This window comes from Schistocerca serialis, chromosome 2, assembly GCF_023864345.2.
Source record: "Schistocerca serialis cubense isolate TAMUIC-IGC-003099 chromosome 2, iqSchSeri2.2, whole genome shotgun sequence".
NCBI lineage: Eukaryota > Metazoa > Arthropoda > Insecta > Orthoptera > Acrididae > Schistocerca > Schistocerca serialis.
In genome coordinates this window covers 939156415-939178047 of record NC_064639.1, presented here as the reverse complement: position 1 = coordinate 939178047, position 21633 = coordinate 939156415, and the positions used below count along the sequence as shown (strand labels likewise).

At 43.7% G+C, this 21633-nt stretch overlaps 1 protein-coding gene across 1 annotated transcript in view; it reads right to left on the bottom strand.

Annotated features, from left to right (window-relative positions):
- The window catches only part of LOC126456531 (extracellular serine/threonine protein CG31145-like), an 847422-nt gene extending 827383 nt beyond the window's left edge, over positions 1-20039 (bottom strand). The window contains exon 1 of the mRNA XM_050092281.1: positions 19403-20039. The gene's annotated coding sequence lies outside the window, so the exon portion shown is untranslated. The remainder of the gene's footprint in view (positions 1-19402) is intronic.
- Positions 20040-21633: the final 1594 nt, after the last annotated feature.

Sequence of the window (21633 nt, the reverse complement as noted above, 5' to 3'; positions counted from 1 at the left end):
GAAAAAGTATCCTTTTGCTTAATACAGCTACACACCTACAATACGCCTTACTGAGGTGTTGGTGCAATGGACAAGTAAAGAGCAAATGACTGGTCTACTGCTGTTTGCCGAGTCTAGTACTGGCGAAAAGGTTTGGACAAGTTGCATATTTCGCGTGTTGAGCGGCCAAATATTGCAGATTCAATGTAGGCCGGATATGTTACCGCAAGGATTTTGCCCCTGCGCAGCAGAAATCCGTAAGTAGACATTCGAGTGGTGATGGCAGCTCATTGTATGCCTTATTTGTTACCGATGCATATTATAAAAGCAATTTTGGAGTTAATGAGAGATTGGATGTTACGATGTACCTATCAAATTCAAAACTAGCGAAACAACACCTTTTTCAAAACTCCAGATTCTGCTTTGAAACGCAGCGCTATACAGACAGTCTGGAGAGAATATGCTCTATTTTCAACGTCTTAGAAACAGGTATAATTTTTTTATGTAACCTCTAGTTAACAATAAAGTATATTAAGTAGTTGGTGAAACGTGGTTCTGAGTTTCTTATCTTACGATGATGTAGAACACCAGTACATTCGGTCTCCAGTAATTCCGCGACATTAAGACAATCAAAACTCAGCCACTTTTCCTTCCGATGAAAATATTCCTCCAGACACAGTCATCTGTTACATATCTGCAGAACAATAATTTATTTTATGCATAGTGGAAGAACAGTCTAGTTCGAAATCGGCACTAATATCATAATAATGTCTTGAGACTAGGGCCTCCCGTAGCGTAGACCGTTTGCCGGGTGCAAGTCTTTCTATTTGAGGCCACTTCGGCGACTTGCGCGTCGATGGGGATGGAATGATGATGATTACGACAGCAAAACACCCAGTCTCTGAGCGGAGAAAATCTCCTCCCCAGCCGGGAATCGAATCCGGGCCCTTAGGATTGACATTCTGTCGCGCTGACCACTCAGCTACCGGGGGGCGTACACGTATATCATGGCGTTTTGAGATTGGAAGCTGATGGTTTCTTGTTAAGACTCCTCTCAAGTTTCAAGCTGTGGCACTATTTCATGCCTCCTCGAAAGCAGTTCTGTCGTAAGTCTCTGTATCTGGAAGGATGTGACACAGCGTGAATTTTTTAAGGGACTCGCGTGAAACGTCAGGTTCCTTTCACATCGCTGGCACAGAACAGATGATATGCCGATGTATAGTAAACATTTGTTTCAGGTTTCAGAACCTTGTGACACTCATGAGCCCCTAGCTACCGGGTTGTCGTTTGTTCGACTGTAATGGTTCAAATGGCTCTGAGCACTATGGGACTTAATTGCAGTGGTCATCAGTCCCCTAGAACTAAGAATTACTTAAACCTAACTAACCTAAGGACATCACACACATCCATGCCAGAGGCAGGATTCGAACCTGCGACCGTAGCGGTCGCGCGGTTCCAGACTGTAGCGCCTAGAACCGCTCGGCCACTGCGGCCGGCTCGACTGTAATATCCCTCTGCTAGAGTAATAGCGACATGCTGCAAGATTAAAAAGGATGCGATTTAGAGACATAAGAACAAAAGCGATATAATACTAAAATTAAGCGAAATAATATTAAAATTAGAGAGCAGCGGGACTGAACAAAAATACTAGCCATTTGGTCTCAAAATATGCTGTCTGGTATGTACTGGTGTTCTGGGGAATTGTGTTTTGAAAATCAGTCATTCAAAATCGATAAATGGACAATAAGGATATAAAAGAGTATTACTAATATGGAAAAATGCAGTAACATTGGTAAAGAATGTGAAAGTTTGGCTACCCCACAATTATGTATGTACGTATAGATATGTGTATTACTCTAGATCACTAGGGAACTTTTAGAAATAAACGCACAAGTTCAGAACTTAGTTTCGTAGTATGTAGCTACGCCCCACTCAAAAAAGTACGCTACATCAGATTAAAATACTCTTCAGTGAATTGCTTGTGAAAATAAATAACCAAAAAATTGTTTTAAAATAGGGGAAAAATATGCTAATTCCAAATAGTTTCTATAATATTAATAAATTCGTAAATTATTCATTTTTACACATGTCTGCTACTTTTCCAAGAATACATGTTATATTATATTTTACGGTATTTTATATGAGGAATGGGTTTTTCCTTCTGCTTCTCTGGTTTGATCGTTGAAGTGAGCTTGGTAAAGAGCAACAATAATTGAGCGTGCGATGTATACCACTGGCGTAGTTCCACTCACAAAACATAAGATTTTCAATGTTTTTCGTACAAAAATTTATTTCCATGTTATATTACCTACGACGTGGGTGATAAAGGTAATGCAATTTTTTTATGTACCAAAGTTTTTATTTATTTCGAACAACACTATCGTCCCTTGAGAGTAGTCCCCTTTGGCAGCTATACACTGGGAAAGTCGTTGTTTCCAGTCGTGGCAGCAGCGCAGAAATTTTTCAACTGGTACGGCCTTTAACATGTTGGTCACATTCTTTTGATGCAGCATTCACTTTCCTGCCATGTTCGACCTCTACCGATTCACTCTTTTCCTGACCCTTTCAACGATATCCTTGTGAAACACTTGGTTCACAGTGCGTCCTGGAGCAGCAAATTCTCCATGCACGACACCCCTGATGTCAATGGTCAACGTTTCCATCAGTTTCTAAAGCTGAAGGTCTCCCTGAGCGAGGTTCATCTTCAAAGTGTTCTCGGCCTTCCGAAAAAATTTGTGCCAGCGAAAAACGTATGATCTTGATAAGAAATGTTCACCATAAGCCTTTTCAAAGGTCATAATCGCGGATTTTCCACGGTTAACACCAAAACCTGATGGCATGACGTTGCTCTAAGTTCCGCTGTTCCATTTTCGTAACACACAACAAAAGGCTCTTTCAAAACTCACATGGTGGCTATAAGGAGCTGAAATCCGGACTGAGCGTCAGGAACTGATAAAAAGACCGCTCTGCACAAGCAGAACACCACAGCGTTGCCAGATCGCTCACAGTGTTGCCAATCTCGTTACTTTCCTCAGACACCTTGTGCATAATGTGTTATGCACCACTTTATTATTATACAGAGTGATCAAAGGCAAAATAAAAGCTGTTATAATTATGTTTTGTTCACTTGTCGACTGTACAAATGCTAGTTGACTATAATAACCCTGAAACGAAAGAAGGCATACTGCAGGCAAAAATGGCTAGACTGCGTCTTCCGAAAATGCTTCGTCGATCACAGTGCAAATCCTAAGATCGACTGTCGCGCATATGCAAAAATGACAGATATGGAAGTAAGGTAGTACCAACTGACAGATAGCTCGAATAACTCGACAAAGGCAGTGCCAAGACCTGACGGGTTACCAGTTGGATTCCAATAAAACATGCAGACGATCTGGCCTCCTACCTATCTTCAGTTTACCGTAGCTCGTTCAAACAACGAAGTGTGTCAGATGATTAGTAAAACGCAGAGAGTGCTCCAGTCAATCAAAATCGCGTTCGGACCTACAGAGCTATCTCTGCGACGTCGATATCATGTAGAATTGTAGAATATTAAGCTCACATATGACAACTTCTATGGAGCCCTATGTAGGGGTCTGTATGGTTTACTCAAGCACAGAGCATGTGAGGCTCTGTTCGTTAATATGATCCAGGTGACACTAGGCAGCACAGATCGGGGTGTGGTGTGTTTGTTTCATAAAACGTGCCATTCAGTTCTGCACTTCTGCCTGCCAAACAAAATAATTGTTGCTATTGATTTGAACAGAATTCAGCTTGCCGATTTCGTTCACTGGCATTATTAAAAGCGAAACAAGAATTTGGTGTACCTCAAGGTAGAGTAGGGTTGCTACCGCTCCCCATAAACAGAGTGAATAAAAAATGAGGGAAAAACATTTTGTGCCCAGTGTCACACATTGAGCCGTAAACACGAAAGGGTGTTTTCCATATTCCTATGTCAAGAAATGGCAATGCATCTGAACTGCATGATCCGGAGGAAAGTGAGGCTAGATCCTGTGGATTCCTGTGCTCCTGAATAGGATAGGAAGAAAGAGCGGCACTTCACCACATAGTTGGTGGTTACTTTAATTTATCCTTGATATGTTGACAAAAATACATGTTTAATTCCGGAGGTACGCATAAAACATCATTCGAAATCGTGCTAAACTCATTCTCTGTAAATTATTTCGAGCAGTTAGTTCATGAGCCCACGCGAGTAGTAAAAGGTTGTGAAAACACACTTGAATTCTTAGCAACAAATAATCCTCAGTTAATAACGAGCATCAAAACGGATACAGGGATTAGTGAACCCAGGGTTGTCGTAGCGAGACTGAATATTGTAACTCCCAAATCCAAAAATTAACGAAACAATCAACCTATCCAACAATAAAATTTAACTTGATGCCATCCTGAGAGACAATCTCCACTCCTTCAGAATTGATAATATGAGTGTAGACCAGATGTGGCTTGAATTCAAAGAAATAGTATCGGCAGCAATTGAGAGATTTATACTAAATAAATTAACAAACGACGGAGCTGATCCTCCTTGGTGCACAAAACGGGTCAGAACACTTTTGCAGAAGCAACGAAACGAACATGCCAAATTTAAACAGATGCAAAATACGAAAGATTGGCGATCTTTTACAGAAACTCGAAATTTAGCATGGACTTCAATGCCTGATGCTTATGACAGTTTCCACAATGAAACTTTGTCCCTAAACCTGGCAGAAAATCCTAAGTGATTCAGGTCGTATGTGAAGTATGTTAGCGGCAAGAAACAATTAATGCCTTCTCTGCGCGATAGTAATGGAGATATTGTCAAAGACAGTGCTAACAAAGCAGAGTTACTAAACACAGCATTCCGAAATGCCTTCAAAAAAGAAGACGAAGTAAATATTCCAGAATTCGAATCGAGAACAGCTGCCAACATGAGTGACGTAGAAGTAAATATAACGGTATTAGGGAAGTAACTTAAATCACTTAATAAAAGCAAGTCTTCTGGTCCACACTGTATGCCGATTAGGTTCCTTTCGGAGTATGCTGATGCATTAGCTCCATACTTAACAATCATATACAACCGTTCGCTCGACGAAAGATCCGTACCCAAAGATTGGAAAGTTGCACAGGTCGCACCAGTATTCAAAAAAGGTAGTAGGAGTAATCCACTAAATTACAGGCCCATATCATTAACGTCGACATGCAGCAGAATTTTGGAATAAATAATGTGTTCGAACATTATGAATTACGTCGAAGAAAACGGTCTATTGACACACAGTCAACATGGATTTAGAAAACGTCGTTCTTGTGAAACACAACCAGCTGTTTATTCGCGTGAAATGTTGAGTGCTGCTGACAAGGGACTTGAGATTGATTCCGTATTTATGGATTTCCGCAAGGCCTTAGACCCTTAACCACACAAGCGGGTTGTAGTGAAATTGCGAGCATATGGAATATCGTCTCAGTTATGGGACCGGATTCGTGTTTTCCTGTCAGAGACGTCACAATTCGTAGTAATTAACGGAAAGTCATCGAGTAAAACGGAAGTGATTTCTGGCGTTCTCCAAGATACTATTATAGGCCGTTTGATGTTCCTTATCTATATAAACTATTTGGGAGACAATCTGAGCATCCGTCTTAGGTTGTTTGCAGATGACGTTGTCGTTTATCGACTAACAAAGTCATCAGATGATCGAAACAAATTGCAGAACGATTTAGAAAAGATGTGTGAATGGTGCGAAAATTGGCAGTTGACCCTAAATAACGAAAAGTGTGAGGTCATCCACATTAGTGCTAAAAGGAATTCGTTAAACTTCGGTTACACGATAAATCAGTGAAATCCAAATGCCGTAAATTCAACAAAATACTAGGAATTACAATTACGAATAACTTAAATTGGAAGGGACACATAGAAAATGATGTGGGGAAGGCTAACCAAAGAGTGCGTTTGATTGGCAGGACACTTAGAAAATGTAACACATCTACTAAGGAGTCTGCCTACTCTACGCTTGTCCGTCCTCTTTTAGAATAGTGCTGCGCGGTGTGGGATTATTACCAGGTAGGACTGACGGAGTACGTCAGCACTTTTTGTATTATCGCGAAATATGGGAGAGAGTATCAATGAAATGATCCAGGATTTGGGCTGGATATCATTAAAAGAAAGGCGTTTATCGCTGCGACGAAATCTTCTCACGAAATTGCAACCACCAATACTCTCCTCCGAATACGAAAATATTTTGTTGACACCGACCAACATAGAGAGAAACGATCAACACGTTAAAATAAGGGAAATCAGAGCTCTTACGGAAAGATATAGGTGTTCGTTCTTTCCGCGCGCTGTACGAGATTGGAATAATAGAAAATTGTGAAGGTGGTTCGATAAACCCTTTGCCAGGCATTTAAATGTGATTTGCAGAGTAGCCATGTACATGTAGATGTAGAAGTATTTTGCAACATAATTTCCTTTCAATGCGACGGCCTTACGCCACCATACTTGGGAGAACCTTTAGGCCAGGTACACCCATCCACTGGCCGACGTCGGTGTCAACGTCGTGCTGCATCAGTAACCTCCCTAACATCCACGTACTGCTTCTCATGGAGCGCAGCCTTCATTGGGTCGACAGATGGAAGTCGGAAGGCGAAGAACCCAGCGGGCACAAACCTTTGAGGTGTTCAATTGAGACCCGTCGATCACCTCGACTGACAGTGTCCGCACGTTCCAACATTGCCGGACTCACTACTGTGTGCGATCGGCGGGCGCACAGGAAATCGGACAGGCTTGCGCGACCTTGATGCGATGGTGACAGACGCCTTGCCCAACGGTTCATCGTGCTTTTGTTCATTGACAGGTCTCCGTACACATTGCGCAAGCCCCTATGAATATCTGCGACGTTCTGGTTTTCGCCAAAAGAAACTCTAGATCTCTGCGTGAAATACACCTCTATTATAGACGCCATTTTGAAGGCTACGTATAGTGCCTCCATCTATCGTAAGTTCATGAAACTGTAGGCGCTGAAGCGGAAATATTCACGAAGCGGAAATATTCCACGATGTCCTACAGCAAATTAAGCATTTTTCCAAACAAAATTGGCCGAGAAAAAATATATGTTGCGGTTCTTATTGAACGCCCTCGCAAAACTTCACGAAACATCAGTAGAAAAGTAAATTAAGGATCAGAGTTTGGCAGGTATTTAGCAGCACCAATTCAGCTAACCGTAAACACCAGTAGATTCCGTTCAAGATCCCAGCAGAGTGGTCTACAAGTTTATCGTGTATAGGAAGTTGACCCAGCCTACTATCGTAGCAGATTGTAGCTTCGGTGATAACGTCACAAAGCCTGCACACTTATATAATACAAGTGTATTCGCAGCCGCGGGTGAAACAGTTCATATGATGTTGTTTGCGGACATTGGAATTGAATTAATATACGTTACGTGACAAAAATATCTAAAAAATCTGACAAATATCAGAATGGTGTGGCATGGTGTAATGCCCTCCATTTTCGGTAGTTTATATATCCTAACTCCTGTCTTCACCAATTAATATTGAACTCAGAGGATCAGCACGCCTAAACCGTTAGTGGATCATCATTCAGATTTCATTAAGTAAAACTATAGTGCGATAAAACTGTCTGAAATGTTGGAAAAGCGTCATGGGCACTTCTCGTTTGGCAAAAGATTCCGTATTATTCTCCAATTTCGATCTCCGGGAGGGGACTGCAAAGGTGGAGGTGACTATGAGAGAAAGACGATGTAACCAACGATGGCACAGCATTCCACTAATCGGGGCGTGCAATACCAGAAGTTTGAACGTTATATGAAAGCTAGGAAACCTAAAAAGAGAAATGTAAAGTCTCAACCTAGACAAAATATGGGTCAATGAAGTGGAATGGAAAGAAGTTAAGGATTTCTGGTGAGATGAATACAGGGTAATACCAACAGTAGCAGACAATGGTTTAACGGGGGTAGGATTCGTTACGAACAGGAAAACAGGACAGACAGCGAGCTACTGTGGACAGACCATTGATTGTGTTGTTCCCATCAATTTCGACCGAAAAACAACCGTGATAGGAAAGGTATACATGCCAATGTCGTAAACAGAAGATGAAGAGTTGGAGAAAGTATATGACGATACTGAACGGGTAATACAGTGTGTAAACTAAACTCCGAACAGGCCGTGAGAGGCCCATCGGTACCGACCGGCTGCCGTGTCATCCTCATCCCACCGGCGTCACTGGATGCGGCTATGGAGGGGCAATTGGCCAGCACACCACTCTCCCGGCCGTATGTCAGTTTACGAGACCGGAGCCGCTACTTCTGAATCAAGTAGCTCCTCAGTTTGCCTCACAAGGGCTGAGTGCACCCCGTTTGCCAACAGCGTTCGGCAGACTTGATGGTCACCAATTCAAGTGCTATCCCAGCCCGACAGAGCTTAACTTCGGTGATCTGAAGGGAACCGGTGTTAGGTAAGGTTCCACTGCTGGATTATATCATGGTCAGATCGAGATTCCGAAATCAGGTAGTGGATTGTAGGGTGTACCCAGGAACATATATAGACTCATAGTTTAGTAATGGTGAAGAGTAGAATGAAGTTTAAGATAATCTTGCGGAAGAATATGTGTGAAACGGAGTGGGCTACTGAATCACTGAGGCGTGATGAGGCGTGCTTGAAATTCGCTGAGGATGTGGATACGGAGATAAGGAATACTGGAATAAATGTTTCAGTTGAAGAGGAGTAGACGTCTCTAAACAGGTCAGTCACTGATGTTGGACGTACATGAGCATAAGGAAGGCCAGAGCGAAGAAATTTTCTTTAACAGAACAAATGATCTACGAAAGAAGAAAGTACAGAAACGTCCAGAGAAAGATACCAGTATAAATATAAAGCCCTTAGAAATGAAATAAATAGGAAGTGCTGAGCAGTGAAGCAAAAGGGCTGCAGGAAAATGTGAAGAAGTCGAAAAAGAAATGATCATCGGAAGGAATGACTCAGCATAAGGAAAAATCTAAACAACTTTCAGTGAAATAAATGGAAAGGTTGTAACCGAAAGTGTTCAGTGGGATTGCAGTGTTCAACGCACAGTGCCGTTAAGTGGTCTCTTTGATGGGGAGAACTTGCCTGGTAACCCGACAGAAGAAGAAACTGAAGTCAATATGATAGACACAAGGGATCGAGTATTAGAATATAAAAAAAATTCAGAAGACGTGAGATCAAGTAAGGCAGAAGTGATTGATATGATTCAAGTTGGTGTGAAGAATCCATAAGACTCGTGACGTCCTATCAGATTTTAGGAAAAATATCACACAGTTCCATAGACGGCAAGGACAGGTAGATGCGAGAACTGTCGCACAATCATCTTGATAGGCCATGCATCCAAACTGCTGACAAGAAGTATATACGCACAGAAAAATGGGAAAGAACATTCAGAATCTGCTAGAAGAGCAGAAGGGCTTTAGAAAAGGTAAAGGCACGAGAGAGGCAGTTCTGACATTGCGCTTGATAATTGAATGAAAGAAAAATCAAGATACGCTCAGAGGATTTGTCGACCCAGAAAAAGCGTTCGACAAGTCCTCGGATTAAAAAGGGGTAAGTCAGGGAAGCAATTTTTCGCTCCTACTGTTCAATCCAAACAATGAAGAAGCAATGACGTAAACAAAAGAAAGGTTCAAGAGCGGGTTTAAAACTCAGGTTGAAACGATACCAGTGGTAGGATTCGCTGAAGACATTGCTATCCTCAGTGAAAGTGAAGAAGAGTTACATGATCTGTTGAATGGAATGAACAGACTTGTGATTACAGAATATGGACTAATGGTAAACAGGAAGCAGAAAAAAGAGGTGAGAAGTAAGAGGAATGAGAATATCGAAATTTAAGAATTCTGCTACCTTGGAAGTAAAATAGCCCATGACAAACGAAGCAAAGTGGACATAAAATGCAGACCAGCACAGGCAAAGGGGCATTCCTGGCCAAGAGAAGCTTGGTGGTATCAAAATACACTGAAAAGCCAAAGAAACTGGTGCACATGCCTAACATCGTGTAGGACCCGCGCGGGCACTCAGAAGTGACGCAACACGACGTGGCATGGGGTCGACTACTGTCTGAAGTAGTGCTGGAGGGAACTGATACCATGAATCCTGCAGAGCTGTCCATAAGTCAGGAGGAGTACGAGGGGGTGGAGAGCTCTTCTGAACAGCCCGTTGCAAGGCATCCCAGATGCTCTCAACAATGTTCATGTGTGGGGTGTTTGGTAGCCAGTGGAAGTGTTTAAATTCAAAAGTGTGTTCCTAGCGCCACTCTGTAACAATTACGGATGTGTGGGGTGTCGCATTGTCCTGCTGGAATTTCCCAAGTCCGTCAGAATGCACAATGGGCATGAATGGATGCAGATGATCCGACAGGTTTCTTGCGTACGTGTCACCTTTCACAGTCGTATCTAGACGTATCAGGGTCCCATATCACTCCAACAGTACATGATCCACACAATTACAGAGCATTAACCAGCTTGAACAGTCTCCTGCTGATATGCAGGCTCCATGCATTCATGAGGTTGTCTCCATAACCGTACATGTGCATCCGCTCGATACAATTTGAAGCGAGGCGCGTTCGACATCGTAACATGTTTCCAGTCATCAACAGTCCAATGTCGGTGACGATGGGCCCAGGCGAGGAATAAAGCTTTGTGTTGTGCAGCCATCAAAAGCACACGAGTGGGCTTTCGGCTCCGAAAGCCCATATCAAATACGTTTCGTTGAGCGGTTCGCAAGGTGATATACGTTGATGGCACAGCATTGAAATCTGCAGAAATATGCGGAAGGGTTGCACTTCTGTCACTTTTAACGTTTCTCTTCAGTTGTCGCTGGTCTCGTTCTTGCAGGATCTTTTTCCGGCCGCGGCGATTTCGGAGATCTGTTGTTTTACTAGATTACTGATATTCACGGTACACTCGTGAAATGGTCGTAATGGAAAGTCCCCACTTCAACGCTATCTCACAGATGCTGCGTTCCATCGCACGTGTGCCGACTACATAACCACGTTGAAATTCTCTTAAACTTTGATAACTTACCATTGTGACAGCAACAACTGATCTAACACCTGCGCCAGACACTTGTTGTCTTATATATGCGTCGCCGACAGAAGCGCCTTATTCTGCCTGTTTACATATCTCTTTATTTTAATACGCATACGTGTACCAGTTTCTTTAGCACTTCAGTGTATAAGTCTTAGTCTGAGAAAGAAATTTCTGAGTATGTAAATTTGGAGCACATCATTGTATGGTAGTGAGTCACGGACAATGGGAAAACCGGGACAGAAGAGAATAGAAGCGTCTGAGATGTGATGCTACAGAAGAACTCTCAAAATCAGGTGGACTGATAAGGAATGAGGAGGTTCTCCGCAGCATCGGACAAGAAAGGAACATATGGAAAACATTCCAGTGGTGAATTAAGTCAATATTCTTTATGAAGACTACGTCGTGATCATGTTCCTGCCAGTAACGAATTTGCAGCTCAACTGCTTACACTACCTACCAAAATTTATGTCGTACGGCCAAGGTATATTTTCTCGTCTAAAATAAATCCGGCTTTTCATTTACTCCATGTTCTTGTGTTAATATTTTATTCTATATAATACCACACTTCACAGTTTTTTACTTCAATTAGTAAACTATTTGAAAAGAAAAGTTATACTCTGTGGCGTTCCGACTAACTGATCAGTTAGTTCGTTATCAACTGAAAACCTGAATACATAGCGGAGAAAAACAATGTGATAAAGAATATTTTGTGTGTCCTACAGTATTCATTTATTTTGTTAACCAGTTTTCGGCTTTCAAGTCCATTATCAGATTTTAACTATCGTCGCCAACAACAGTGAACAACAATCAAGATGATGTTAGACATCGATAGTGAGTTAGGAACACAGAGTAAATGTCATCCTCGACAGTGCAGTGGTAATGTAATTAAAAATATGAAATATTAAATAAATACAAAGGGAACAAACCAGAAAGTCATTAATACTAAACGTCTAAAATAGCGCCCACATAACAATTTTCCACAGTCAAATAAAATTAATACAAGACAAGAGTACAGGAGAATAGCTTGAAGAGGTATTAGATGTGGGAGATTATACAGAAACAGAGTAAAAGACAGAATAGGCAAATGTAACAGACATTACAAAATATAAATTATTTGTTTGTGCAAGAAGAGTTTCTGCTATTCTAGGGAAGATGCACTTATTATAAAAATAAAGTATGGAGTCTTTACACAATCACAATAAAAGAAACAAATAAGGAAAAATAGAGGAATAGAATGGAACAGGCAGTGTGGAAGCACTGAAAAGCTATGAGGATTAAAAAGGGGACCGCACCCACCCGTCATCGATTTCGTCCAAATTGACAAAAGTTGGCGTTCCAGCTGGTCGAATGTTTAGCAAAAAAATTTTTTGGTACGGGTTGGATGAGCCATGAGCCATTTGTCTTAGCGTAGTTTCCCGATAGTGGTGAGCGCAGCATGAAGATTACAGCACTGTAACGCTAGGGTTGTGCGCTCGAATCCCTTGTTCAAATGGTTCAAATGGCTCTGAGCACTTTGGGACTTAACATCTGAGGTCACCAGTCCCCTAGAACTTAGAACTACTTACACCTAACTAACCTAAGGACATCACACACATCCATGCCCGAGGCAGGATTCGAGCCTGCGACCGTAGGGGTGGCGCGGTTCCAGACTGAAGTGCCTAGAACCGCTCGGCCACAGAGGCCGGCCAAGTCCCTGGACGGAAACATTTATTAATTTCAATTTTTACATTACTTAAAGTCCAAATTAACCGAAATTCTCTCGGTGTCTTGCACACGTCACGATCGTCGAATTTTTACATGTTCTTTTAAGGTTTCTGTAGAAAAGCAAACTTGGTTTACATACACAAAATGACCGCTCTCATCGCATAGTTTTGCAGCAAACCATCTGCAGCGCATCATTTTGCCAAGTATTGGCGACGATAGCTGGTGACATAGTGGAATGTATTTCGATTCATTATTCTCGGTTTTTGATTTCCTTCTCTCTCTCTCTCTCTCTCTCTCTCGCTCTCTCTCTCTCTCTCTCTCTCTCGATGAGTTGGGTTGCAGTTTTGAAATTTTTTTATAGAATACTTTTCTGGCGCTTAAAACAGACGTCGCAGGGTTAAAGTAGCGGAGAACATTTGGGGGAAATCATTTCAGTACTGCAGGATGGCAGTAATCCTTCATCTCAAAAACAGTAGTCCTATAGTTGCGGATTTGTTTGCCTTCTTCTTGAGTTTATTAACAGCAGAAATCTCTTCTCTTGCGCGTAGGGTTTCATCACATCAGTCAGAAAGTTTTTGTGTAAAGCTGTTGTAAGTTTCCAAATTTTGACAAAGTACATTTTGTCGCATACTCGTCCACCGTTTTTTTGAGCGCTCTGTCCAAAAGAGCAAGTACTATCTTGTAGGCATACGTAGACTTGGCAATAATTTTCCACGATTGATTGCAGCGTACTGCGCTGTACACTTGGTTACTTCGGTCGTTTCCGACTCATTTGTAGAGTAAATAACGGAAAAGATGAAATAAAAATCCCCCTTGCGACTCGACCGCACGACTGCCATTCTGCCCTCTTTCCGCTGCGCAGGGTGCTGCCTGCAAACTACATCACCATAAATGTTTCATGCCTCACCCGGTCTGGAGCTCCCAGTTACGTCATTTTCATTTCTGGCGCAGTCCTGCATGTACCATAAGTCTGAACGACATCCGTGAGACGAGTGGGCGTTGTTCCCCTGTAAGCCAAGCTCAGAACAGGGGAAGTATTTTTCCTTTACGAAGTGATGGATATTGGACGAAGACTGGTAGCTGTGGCCCTCAGTAAGTACAAACTCAGCAAATGTGGAGTCATAATTCAGCAATCTCCAGCCGCATTCAGCCGACATAGTTATTACGTCTCTGACTGACGAATATACAACTTACCACAGTCAGGACAAGAAATTTTGTATACCCCACTTGTTTGACGACAGTCATCTATCACAGTCTGATGGTGATATTGTAAGACGAAAATCATTTAACAATATAAATAAGTATTGTTGAACATAAACAATATTGTGCTTATATCTATAATCCTGAAATTGTTGTAGCAAAAAGCGACAAAAGAATCAGTAAAGTAACATGATGAAGAACAAGTGCAAGTGTGTAAAGCCTAGCGAGGATACGATTCGGGTGTATATAAACTCAAAATAAGGTCACTCGACTGTTCAGCTCTTAGAACTTTACGAGTTACTAGGTTGGTGCACAGGTTCGTAGCATTTTCCCATACGTTTAATAAACTGAATACAGTACCGGCCATTAAAATTGCTACACCAAGAAGGTATGCAGATGATAAACGGGTATTCATTAGACAACTATATTATACTATAACTGACATGTGATTACCTTTTCACGCAATTTGGGTGCATAGGTCCTGAGAAATCAGTACCAAGAACAACCAGCTCTGGCCGCAATAACGGCCTTGATACGCCTGGGCATTGAGTCAAACAGCACTTGGATGGCGTGTACAGGTACAGTGCCCATGCGGCTTCAACACGATACCACATTTCATAAAGCGTAGTGACGGGCGTATTGTCACGAGCCAGTTGCTCGGCCACCATTGACCAGACATTTTCAATTGGTGAGAGATCTGGAGAATGTGCTGGCCAGGGCAGCAGTCGAACATTTTCTGTACCCAGAAAGGCCCGTACAGGACCTGCAACATGCGGTCGTGCATTATCCTCCTGATATGTAGGGTTTCGCAGGGATCGAATGAAGGGTAGAGCCACAGGTCGTAACACATCTGAAATGTAACGTCCGCTGTTCAAATGGCGTCAATGCGAACAAGAGGTGACCGAAACATGTAACCAATGGCACCCCATACCATCACGCCGAGTGATACGCCAGTATGGCGATGACGAATACACGCTTCCAATGTGCGTTCACAGCGATGTCGCCAAACACGGATGCTGTAAACAGAACCTGGATTCATCCGAAAAAATGACGTTTTGCCGTTCGTGCAACCAGGTTCGTCTTTGAGTACACCATCGTAGGCGCTCTTGTCTATGATGTAGCGTCAAGGGTGACCGCAGCCATGGTCTCCGAGCTGATAGTCCCTGCTGCTGCGCCGAGCGGTTCTAGGCGCTACAGTCTGGAACCACGCGACCGCTACGGTCGCAGGTTCGAATCCTGCCTCGGGCATGGATGTTTGTGATGCCCTTAGGTTAGTTAGGTTTAAGTAAGGGGACTGATGACCTCAGGCGTTAAGTCTCATAGTGCTCAGAGCTATTTGAACCATTTGAACCTGCAGCTGCAAACTTCGTCGAATTGTTCGTGCATATGGTTATCATCTTGCAAACGTGCCCATCTCTTGACGCAGGGATCGAGACGTGGCTGCACGATCCGTTACAGCCATGCGGATAAGATGCCTGTCATATCGACTGCTAGTGATACTAGGCCGTTGGGATCCAGCGCAGCGTTCCGTGTTACCCTTGTGAACCCACCGATTCGATATTCTGCTAACAGTCATTGGATCTCGACCAACGCAAGCTGAAATGTCGCGATACGATAAAAGCAATCGCAATAGACTACAATCGGACCTTTATCAAGTCGGAAACGTGATGGTACGCATTTCTCCTCTTTACACGAGGCATCACAACAACGTTTCACCAGGTAACGCCGGCCAACTGCTGTTTGTGTTTGAGAAATCGGTTGGAAACTTTCCTCATGTCAGCACGTTGTAGGTGTCACCACCGGCGCCAACCTTGTGTGAATGCTCTGAAAAACTAATCATTTGCATATCACAGCATCTTCTTACTGTCGGTTAAATTTCGCATCTGTAGGACGTCATCTTCGTGGTGTAGCATATTTAATGGCCAGTAGTGTAGATAGACGTACAGAGACTTTAGTCATCAATAATATATTCCCCTTCCCTATTTACAACAGTTCGCCAACGGGAGGGGGGGGGGCAACTTTTCGATTCCGCGACTCTAGAAGCCACTTGGCTTTGAGGGGAAGAACTCATCGAACCATGTTAGGAGCGCTTTATCATCCGGAAAGGTAATTCTCTGAAGATTGTTCGATAGAGAGCGTGAAGAGTGAAAATTTGAGGACGCATGATGAGGTGAATGAGGTGGGTGCGCAATGACTTCCCATCCCATTTCCTGTACAGAGATTTTTCTCAGTCGAGTAGAATGCGTGCCGGCGTTATCGAGGAGCAGCGTTTCTTCACGCTGTCTTCCTGGTCGTTGTTCTTGGATTGCTCTGCAAGACGTCTCAGTTGTTGTCAACAGTGACGGTTACACCTCGGAGAAGCAAATCGTAGCATCACACACCATCGCTGTTCCATCAGATGCATAACACTATGTTTTGTGGATGCACACAAGTCTTTGTACTGGCAGTTGCTGCTTCCTTTGGGCTCTGCCATTCCCTTTATTTTCTTACGTAAGTGTGAAGACACCACTTCACCAGTAACGATCTAGGATAGCAATGGTCGGTGTTGTTCACGATTCAACTGATGACAAGCAAGCAGAGATGCACATCTGGTCATCCGCTGATTTCTGTGTTTGTGGCATGGTGTACCCATACACTCGACTCTTGAACTTTTCCCATTCCATGCAAATGTCGCACGACAGTAAATTGATCACAGTTAATCACATCTGGTAATTATCGAGTACACTGGCATGGATCATTATAGATTAATCCGTCCAAACGATCTGCATCAAACACCAGAGGTCTTCCTGAACGTGGAACGTCATTAATGTCAAACGAAAAAACGAATTTGTTGCTGTGCTCTTTCAATGAAATTATCCCCATACACGGCTCAAATGCTTCTGACTGCGTCCGTTGTTGTCACCCCTCTACTGAACTCAAACAGAGGAATATGTCGGAAATGTTCAGATTTCTCCACTTGGCCCTACATTTTATAGCGCCCACAGCTCCACTCACAATCTCCAAATGACCAAATGACAAGATGTAAACTGAAGCAGCAACAGTGAACTACAAATAAAAATGACAATCGATAAATAAACCCATAGCAACTGGAATACCAACATGAAAAACAATAGCTCTACGAACTTACGCACAAACCTAATAAATTACTTTGTATAGGCGACAGAAGATGAGGCCGAGATTTACCAGATTGCTTCAATAACAAAGCATCCAGTTTCGCAGCAGAGAAATTACTTGAATATTGCCTTTTTGTTGATAGCTTCGCACAAGGACTGTAAGGAGCTGCTCGAGGAAATAACTTCTGCTCCGTTGCACAGTTATTAACATGTGTTTTGCCGAGCGTGTAAATTGTTCCTCGCGCTGGCCTCTTAAATGATCTCTGGCAAGTCTGCCGCTTCCTTTCCTCGCTCCTTCCATCCTTTCTTGTGGTTACGGCACCAGCGGTGTATCGCAGTGCATTCGCCTTTTACTCTCTTAATAACGCTTTCGGCGCGGCTCGCCTTAGCCGACATTAATGAGAGCCGAAAGTGTTTACGGAGGATGCTGCCTAAGCGCACTCACGAGGAGACTACAACCGGCGCGTTTTAGAAAGTGAATTACGGCGCGAAGCAGCTGATTGGTCTGTTCCTGGGAGGAGGGGGGAGGGGGGGAGAGGCGTCACGTGGTACAAACAGGCTCGAGTGACGAGGCCTGCCTCATTCGGGAAGCGGCTGCACCGGCCGTGGCGAGAGGAACCCGTTTGGCACACGAGCTGCGTCACCTCCGCACGCGTTGCCAGGGGTCGCTCCCGCCGCCGCTGAATTATCTCTCCGCACGGCGGCGGCGTAACTTTAAGCGCAATGACCATAAATTTGGCCCCAGGTTCCGTGTGAAACTCAGCGGCAGTAACCTGGTCAGCGAAAATGAGCCGAAGAGATATACGACGGTAATGAAAAGTCTCACAGCTTGTGACCTCTAGCTCCCGAAATACCCTTACGTTGCGCAAGCTTACTAGAACGGGCAGTGACACCAGTTCACCACAGTTTATTCAACAGAAATTACGCCACCACTCTGGATTTGCAAGTTAATCCGGAAACGAGATGTTGTCAGCTGTTGATTAATTTTTTATGAATACCAAATTGTGAAGAATATACAAATAAACAGACGATACTGGTTCAGGTTATTGTACCTCAGTTGTCAAGCTTAAAGTGTGGGCAAAATCGTGACAAACCTTAAAAACGAGTCAATTTCTTTAAAGAAAACCACTTCACAACAACTCTCGTAACAGACTGTTTTCAAACGGCGGGTTTACTAGTTCACAAAATTTGTTATGAATGAAAGAAATACACGATACTGGTGTATTTTAATAACTGGTTCTCACCTGTTGCGATGGCGTAACAGCTGAAAAATGGTTTGTAAAATAATGAATATTGTAGAATTTTACACCAGCGTTCTGTGTTTCTTCATTCATGACATCTAAACTATTCAACCAAGTACCAATGATGAAGTCCATTAATTTTCAGAAAGTTTGGGTAAAAACTGGTTTTTTTTCTTTGCTGCGTGTTTTATTTAGAATTGGCATAGTCTTTGTCACATACAAACATTATTTAAATACGACCTTGATATCTAATATCTCAAGACATTTTCCTCGTTGCAGTGACGATATATCATCCTTAATCTCTCATTTTCGTTCGTGTTTGTTATAATGAAAATGCTCATGAAGCAATAACACTCGAAATGTGGTGCTACACAAGAATGCCGAAGATTAGATGGCTAGATCAAATAACTAATGAGGAGGTATTGAATAACATTTGGGAGAAGAGAAATTTGTGGCACAACTTGATTTGAAGAAGGGATCGGTTGGTAGGACACGTTCTGAGGCATCAAGGGATCACCAATTTAGTATTGGACGGCAGCGTGGAGGGTAAAAATCGTAGAGGGAGACCAAGAGATGAATACACAAAGCACATTCAAAAGGATGCAGTTTGCAGTAGGTACTGGGAGATGAAGAAGCTTGCACAGGATAGAGTAGCATGGAGAGCTACATGAAACCAGTCCATGGACTGAGACCACAACAACAACAACTTCGTTATGTAACAGAGAAGCACCATGTCTTAAGACGTGTTTACAGCTGCACGAAAATGCTAAGTATCCGAAAGTTTCGTATGTTGTGCTGTTTAGTGGAGGGAAGAAGATACGCGTGTCTTCCGTGAGCATAGAAATTTCTCGATCCGTAGCGTAGTTCTCACTGCCTACATGTCTGCCGATATAAATATGCTGAACTCGGACATACTGTCTTCGGTCGTAGATGGATAAACAGAAACCAAAAGATGTAGCAGTAGTCACTGGCAAAAAGTAGAACGCAAGCAAAGTGGCAGCATTTCCCGAAAGCCATGCAAAGGAAAATGACACTCGTCCGCTGCGTGGGAAAGGGAAGCGAAGTGCGTGCAGCGACAAGCGACCGGTGCGTAACAGTTAGTACGCACCTGTGCGTGTGAGTAGAGCACGTGGTCTTGCGAGGAAGGCCGGCCGACGCCGCCCTCGGTCGGGTCGATATCCCAGAGGCGGCAGCGAGAACGGGACCGACAACAAAGCGCGCTCGCGACCACTTGGCGGTCGGCGGGAAGCACTTGTTCAAGGTGCCGGTAGCACAGCAACCACTGGACGCCGCGGCGCGCTAGACTGATAACTGATAACTCAGTCACGTGATCAGCAGCGCTGAAGAATAGGGGCCCGGTGGCCGAGTGTCACGTCACAACATAGCCCGCCTGTTGATTGCACATACTAGCCAGAGGCAGGTGGCGCGCGTGGTACGACGGGAAACAGCTGACTGCCGCCTTCTGGCCTCTCGTACACACACTCAGCTCATCACGGTCGCGCTTGGCAAGTTGCCGCGTCCTTGCGAGCACATGGTCGCCAGTGTAGGGGGAGGGGTGAGGAGGGAGGAAACGGCGTTTCGCTTTCGTAGCGTCGCTCAGGGAATACTGGCAAACGACCTCGCTTCCACACTGGGTCACGGACGACAGTGCCTCACCCGCGCGTGCTCGCGTTCGGCAAGTAACGTGTTGCTCGCCGGCGCATGCGCAGTAGCAACAGTGCGCAGTAGCGACCGTTCAGCTCAGTCAGCGAAGCTCGACTGAGGGCTGGTTGCCGCCGCGTCTGGTCCAGCAGCATGGGTTAGTCACACGAGAAGAGGGGAGGGGCGGGTGGAGGGGGAAGGAGGTGCGCGCGCAGCTCTGCCTCCCCGCCCGCAACCGCTTGCTTGGCACCGAACGAGTTCACGGCGTTTTTCGCCAGCAGGCTTTGGTCGTTGCTACTGCACCGACGCCGGTTGGACGCGGAGGGGGAACACCACGCTCAGATGTTAATCGCAGCGCCGATACCTGAAATCTCTCTCTCTCTCCGCACCACTCGTGAAACAAGTTGTGCGCGAAAGAATAATGACCCCTTCTTGGGGCCCGGGTTTTCGTTAATCGCGTAAGGAAGTGTGTTCCGAACAGCTTTCATGAACTCAAAAAGTAAATAAAACTACAGTACGAGCATATCCCAGTGCTAATGACCACAACAACACTGCCGTTCTGACCCATATTAGGAGTAAACATAGATCTTCTGAAATGAGATAGAGAGCTATATATAATTTCAAGAAGTGACCGGCTGTACTATTTATTATCATCATAATCATCTTGAACATGTTTGGAGCATGAGCCTCGCCATCTAGTCCTGTTTTCCAACCATCTTCCTGTGTCATCTTGCTGTGTTCATACTGCTGCAATCCTCGCCTATTTTTAAACACACTCCTCTACACCTTTCACCCATCTATACCTTGGTCTTCCTCTTGCTCGTTTCCTTCACATTTCAATTTCGTGTATATTCGTGGGAAACCTCTTGTTTCCCGTTCCCTTCACGTGCTCATACCATCTTATCCTTGATTTTTCTATCTTGCTCCGCACGGGATCCTATTTTAATATTTCCTTTACCCTTTCATTCTACGTTCTATCTCTTCTTGTTACTCATACTCTATCATTATGTTTGTGAGGAATTTCATTTCATATTCCTGTAGTCTGCTTGCATCTCTTTTCCTCATTACCCATGTTTAAGATGCGTCGGTCAGCACTGGGATGTAGTAACTTAGATATACTGCTTCTTAGCTTCCTTGTAGGACGTCTTTGTTCCAAATCAGGCTCCTGACACTATGCAGGAATGCTTCTGCGTGTCTGTCACATTCACTGATATCTTTCACCTTTCTTCCATTTTCCTCTATCACACTTCCCAGTTACTTGATACTTTCCACTTCCTTCAATTGTTCACCTCCAATTCTTATTTTGCCAGTTGGTGTGCCATTCTGTCTATCTGTAACCAGAATTTCACATTTGTTGGCATTAAATTTCATTCCACACTATCTCAATGTTTCTTCCCAAGCATCCTGGATATCTTTCTCACTGTTCTCCCAGATCATCAAGTCATCTGCAAACACTACTGCTTTCATTTTGTCTTCTCCAGTTTTTGCTGGCACCTTAGTCGTCGTCTCATCTAAGAGCACGATGAAGAAATGGTTCAAATGGCTCTGAGCACTATGGGACTTAAGTTCTGAGGTCATCAGTCCCATAAAACTTAGAACTACTTAAACCTAACTAACCTAAGGACATCACACACCCATGCGCGAGGCAGGATTCGAACCTGCGACCGTAGCGGTCGATCGGTTCCAGACTGTAGTCCC